Source organism: Sciurus carolinensis, chromosome 17 (assembly GCF_902686445.1).
Source record: "Sciurus carolinensis chromosome 17, mSciCar1.2, whole genome shotgun sequence".
Taxonomy (NCBI): Eukaryota; Metazoa; Chordata; class Mammalia; order Rodentia; family Sciuridae; genus Sciurus; species Sciurus carolinensis.
In genome coordinates this window covers 17884658-17890643 of record NC_062229.1, presented here as the reverse complement: position 1 = coordinate 17890643, position 5986 = coordinate 17884658, and the positions used below count along the sequence as shown (strand labels likewise).

The window sequence follows — 5986 nt, the reverse complement described above, 5'->3', positions numbered from 1 at the left end:
TGTTTAAATATGACTCGTGACTAAGAGGACCACATTTAGGAAATCACTGATCTATATGCTTTCTTCCTCCTAGCAGAGGTGGATTTCTCAGAACTCAGAGGTCTCTTTCCAAATATTTGCTGAGTATGGGTGGTAATTGTGCTGAAGTTTCCTTGGGGGCGACTCTTGAGTCTTTTGATATGGGAAGGTGTGACGCTGTGTACTAGAAGCCTCAAACATGAAGGATCATTCTACTAGTCTTCTTGTCCCTCTAAGGACCTTGGTTCAGAATGAACCGACTTATCTGTTTATGATCTGTTAGTAGACTTACTTGTATAATTTACATTAAAACAAGTCTCATGATTAAATAAAGAACTTGGAGTTTCAGTAGATGGGGGGTCAGGAGAAGTAAAGTGGAGTTTCAGTAGATGGGGGGTCAGGAGAAGTAAAGAAGTAAAGACATGACTCTCCTCCAGGGCAGGAGAGGGTGAGTCTGTGTAAGCTCATGTCTTACTGCTTCCCTTCCACCCAGAGCACCAGCTCCCCAACCTGAGACAAGACTTGGAGCTCCCAACCCTCACACCCAAAAAATCCAAGAAGGCAGTTCCTGCAGAGCCACCTGGGTCCCCATGCTACTCTTGCTCTTTATAAATTTTAGCATTAATTTTTTCTGTATTTATCATTCATAATCACATTGAAAGAAAAACAAGTAATTGCTGTGAAAAATTAAACTAGTCTTCCAAATACCCGGAAGACACCTTATTCTTTGCGGACTTTATTGTTAAAAGTCCAAGTGTGCTCTGCATGCACTGTAATTTTAAATGCCCCTACCCCCAGATTACACCAAATTCTGCATTGCTTCCTGTCCCAATCTGAGTTTGCTCAGCTGAAATCTCATCCATTATGAATATAATGTGTGTTCTCCCTTACAAGTCCTAAGCCAATACTTGTAACATTTAAATAATACTAATAATGATAGGCACTGTTGAAAACAATCTCATCTTACCAATGGCAGCTGTTATACTTTTAAATCACTGTTCCTAACCTTAGGCTTTTCACCTTCCACCTGTAAAAAGATACAATATTATACTGTAAGTATTAACTTGATAATAACATATGTATTATATTTCAGCTTGCCTTTGCCATTTAACTTTGTGTATTGGAGATCTTTTTATATCAGTATAAGAGCTATCCTATGGACAGATGTAGCCTATTTTAAAAATTTATACTGGCATACCCTATTTATTTTGCTATTCTTTATTGATAGTTGCTTGTAGGTTGTGGAATTTCTTATTCTTGCAAATATACTGCAGTAAACCTTAAAAATAGCTTTCTGTGAACACAGGATTGTTTAATGTAAGCTAGATTAAAAGAAGTGTGATTTCTGGGCCTTAGGTGTACACAGCTTAAATTTTCATAACTGTACCAAATTGCTGAATAAAGTGTCCACATAAATTTACTCCAGTACCTACCATGTAGGGATATCCTTTTCACCCTGGTCTAACAATGATTGAATATAAGCAACTTGGTAGATTTTCCTAAATGAATGAAATATTAACTCCTTGTTTTTTCAAATTAATTTCACTTTCCTCAATGACTGTGTATTTATTAGCTATTTTTTTTCTTTTTCAGTTAAGAACATATAAATTTCTCTTTGTCTCAGCAGCTCAGGAGGCTGAGGCAGAAGGATTGCAAGTTTAAAGCCAGCTTCAGCAACTTAGCACTAAATAATGCTACCATCGACATTGGTGGACAAGCATCTATTTGAGTCCCGGTTTTCTGTTCTTTGGGGTGATGTTATTTAACTTTCTGAGGAACTGCCAAACTGTTTTCCACAGTGACTGGACCATTCCACATTCCCAGAAGTGGTGTATGAGGATTCCAAATTCTCCCCATCCTCACCAATATTATTATTTTCTTTTTCAAAAAATTGTTACTTTTTATACTACTTATTGACAACTTTTGTCAATAATGTGTGATGATCATTTCAGGGTAATGGACACATGCACCACTTTAAACATGTATCATTTCTTTGCACTGAGATCATTCAAAATCTTCTAGATTAAAAAGACGATTACATGCTGATCAGCTTTAGTCTCTCTAGTATGCAGCAGAACATCAGGACTCATTCCTCCTTTGTGCCCTTTGACAACCTCTGTTGCCCTCCTGCTCATCCCTGTCCTGGTTACCATTACTCTACTCTCCACTTGCAAGAGTTCAGCAGTTCTAGATTCCACCTCCAAGGGGGATTATGCAGTCTTCGCTTCTCTATATTCATTTTGGGGTGTGAAGTGCATCTCATCGTGGTTTTGATTTGCATCAGGTTCAAGTTTGGGTCTCGGAAAGTGAAGTTTTATTGGGAGACAGTCACACCTGCTCCTTTGTTGTCACTGACGGCTGCCACAGAAAAGTTGGCTGGACACTTCATTCAAGCCAGTGGTCAAGGTGAGAATCATGTTAGTGATTTTGTGTGTGTGTGTGTGTGTGTGTGTGTGTGTGTGCACATGTGCATGAGCTGCCTTAGGTCAGAGCTGCTTGGTGGATGGTGGATGTGATGGACAGAAGTACAGTCCCCACAGGTGTCCAAACCCTCATCCCTGCAACCTGTGATTTTAAAAAAAAATTTAATTTGTTCTAATTGGTTATACCTGAGCAACCTGTGATTATTATACCCCATCTTTTGTATCCAACTGTGAATATTGTCTTCAAAATTAGAACAAATACCAAAAATGCACACTGGCACTTTATTACAATTATCCTCAGATTTGTTCCCTTTTTTTATTGTAAGGGCTAGCTATTGCTGCAGAACAAGTGGTCCTCAACGCAAATGGTTTAATGAGGCTTTTATCACCAGATGGGACTACCTGGTGAGGGGTTTTCTGAGCCTGGCTTAGTAATAGAACATGTTGGCAGGACAACCTGTGGCTGGAAACCACACGATGGGGCAGGAATTAAAGCTCCCTTGTGAGTCAGCCCTTGATCTTGAAGACTGAAGTTATTTGAGCCTGAAGGACGCACATAATGGAGGACATGGGTATTGCTCACTTACTACCCTTCTAGTGCTAGTGGCGAAATTCAGAAACGGGGGGGGGGTGGGATATTTCATTTAGATCAATGGAAGGATTTGCATTTCTAGGTAGCACTGGACATTGTTAAGCAGAAACAAATAGATGACTCAATAATGCAACATGAAAAGTGCCGACCAATCCTCAGTGAGTAAACCCAGATACACGAACACCAACCTCCCACACCTCAGTGATCCTATTCGCAGTATGAAAAGATGTATTTTACATAATAAGACAACATGTAATGCAGACGTTTATCTCATCTTAAAGTCTTTTCTGATTCTGAGGCCGAAGTAATTATACTGTCATTTCAAGTTTTTCTTTCCGTGTCACAATTCAAGTGGAGACAAGTATCTGAAAATAAGCTTCGCCAGTGATTGTGGTAGAGAATGCTCACCAAGCTGAGCACGAGAGCAGTGTACCAACAGTGAGAAGAAAAGCTGATGCTCAGCCATGAAGCTCACTGGTCTGTTTGAATCTGTATCATCAGGAAGAGCAACTGAGACGGGGACACAGGGAGGCAGGAGGGACCCACGAGGGCAAAACTGCAGTTTTGGAATTCCCTCCAGTACAGGATGGGACAGGCTGTCTTAATTGTCAAATGCATTTTTTCATAGGAGGAGTACCATGCATGACTGTGTTTTAGTATCAGCCAAAGAAAAATTACTGGGTATGATCTGTCATTTAAGAATGATTTTCAGAAATGCATGTCATCCATCCCACAAGATAAAAGTGAACTTCCAATATCTCTAATCCAGGATTGAAAATGATAAACTGTTCAGATCTCAGAGGGAGCTGAAAACTTAGCAGGATGTGCTTTTTAACTTTTGTACAGAAATTGAAATCAAAGAAAAACTCCAGAGAATGAATAGAAGGAACTAGTCATAGAATCTAAAATCAGATCAAAATGTTGTGATTTTTTTGCATTGAGGCTTTGAGCCCTGAGATCAAAAGCAATTTTTAAGACCCAGGAAAATGGGCCTTTTAATAATTTCTTCCTCAAAGAGTCTTTTCAGAGCACTCTTGATATCTTTATTCCTCAGACTGTAGATGAAGGGGTTCAGCATGGGGGTGACCACGCTGTACATCACTGAGGCTGTTGCACTTGAGTCTGCATCTTGGACAATAGAAGAACTGAGGTACACTCCCAGGAGTGTGCAGTAAAATAAGGAGACCATGGAGAGGTGAGAAGCACAGGTGGAGAAGGCTCTGTACCTGCCCTGAGCTGATGAGATTGCATGTATGGAGGAGACTATCTTGGAGTAGGAGTAAAGGATGCCGGCGAGGGGGCCACCTCCCAGCAGCCCAGCTACAAAATACAGCACCATATTGTTTAAGAAAGTGTCAGAACAGGCAAGATAAACCAACTGATTAGTTTCACAGAAAAAATGTGGTATGTCCAAGTCTGTGCAGAACGATAGTCGCAGTGCCATTAAACTTTGTAATAGGGAATGAAGAGCACTCATGATCCAGGACACCCAAACCAGCAATCCACAGAGCCTGTGGTTCATGATGACAGTGTAGTGCAGGGGGTGACAGATGGCCACATACCTGTCATAGGCCATCACAGCCAGGAGGAAGTTGTCCAACCTACAAATAATTCAAAAAAGCACATCTGGGTGATGCAGCCTGCATAGGTAATGGCCTTGCTCTGGGTCTGGATATTCACCAGCATCTTTGGGACGGTGGTGGAGGTGAAGCAGATGTCCACAAAGGACAGGTTGGAGAGGAAGAAGTACATGGGCATGTGCAGGTGGGAGTCTGAGATGGTGGCCAGGATGATGAGCAGGTTTCCCAGCACAGTGACCAGGTACATGGAGAGGAAAAGCCCAAAGAGGAGGGGCTGCAGTTCTGGGTCCTCTGAAAATCCCAGAAGGATGAATTCTGAAACGTGTGTAAAATTTTTTGGTTCCATGTGCTGTGAAGAGAAAAAATTAAACATGAGTAGTTTTTGTACCTAGCCCCCTTTAGGGTGACCCCAGTGCCATCCTTAGTTAGGAGATTGGTTCCCTAATTAACTGATTTAGGAGTTTCAGTCCTTATGGATTTTCTTCAGCATGGTGTATATTCTACATTTTCAGTGAGCAATTCTTCCATGTCCTTGAGGAAGGACATTGAGTTCTGATCCTGTTCCTGGCATTGGCTGGACCAGGGGCACAGGTGCTGAAAAATAAAAGTGCCTAAGATCCAGTCGTGAGAAAGAATGAAGGTAGACAGTCACTAAAAGCAACAGCACTGGAAGAAGGTTTCTGAGGTTTTTTCCATGAAGTGAGGATACCTGTGGGAGGAGATAGATTTGTACATACAGGAGAACACATTACTGAGTACATACTTATAAATATTACAAATTTATAAACTGTTAAAAATAAATTGAGCATTCTCATAATATATGCACATAATATACAGATGGTGTAATTGCTATGAATCAAACATGGATAGGTAGGAAGGGAAGGAGGTGGAGATGCTATCCTTATGGGGGTCCAGGTAAGAGAGGTCAAGGGTGATGCTTGAGCAGAGGCCTGCAGGAGAGGAGGGTGCCCCTAGGTGGTCTGCAGAGCCCTGGGCCTGGCAGAAGGACCGAGTGGCACAGAGACCTGAGGATGGTGCTTTCTGCAACAGGTTCCAAAGGTAGCCAGGGTGGCAGCCAGAGTGAGCCAGGCAGGAGGAGGAGAGGCCCCGTCTGTGAATGCTGAGGAAGGAGCTGCCTTCCTGCTGCCGTGGAGATGCCGAGAGTCTCAGGAGGGGCCTTTGTTCTCCTGACTGCTGCTGGGGGCGGCTTTACTGAGGGAGCAGACCCCCGAGGAACTGCATATGCTTTATGCGGACGAGAGGGTGAATTCAGACATGTGTGAACCATGGCCGTCCCTTCAACACTTCAGTGTCATAGATGCGTCCGTCACCTCCAAGAGTGTCCCTGGGTCCCTATTGTATCATTTTGTTGT

General features: G+C 42.2%; 1 pseudogene; it reads right to left on the bottom strand.

Moving 5' to 3' along the window:
* Positions 1-3991: 3991 nt before the first annotated feature.
* Positions 3992-4860, bottom strand: LOC124968155 (olfactory receptor 7A17-like; annotated as a pseudogene).
* Positions 4861-5986: the final 1126 nt, after the last annotated feature.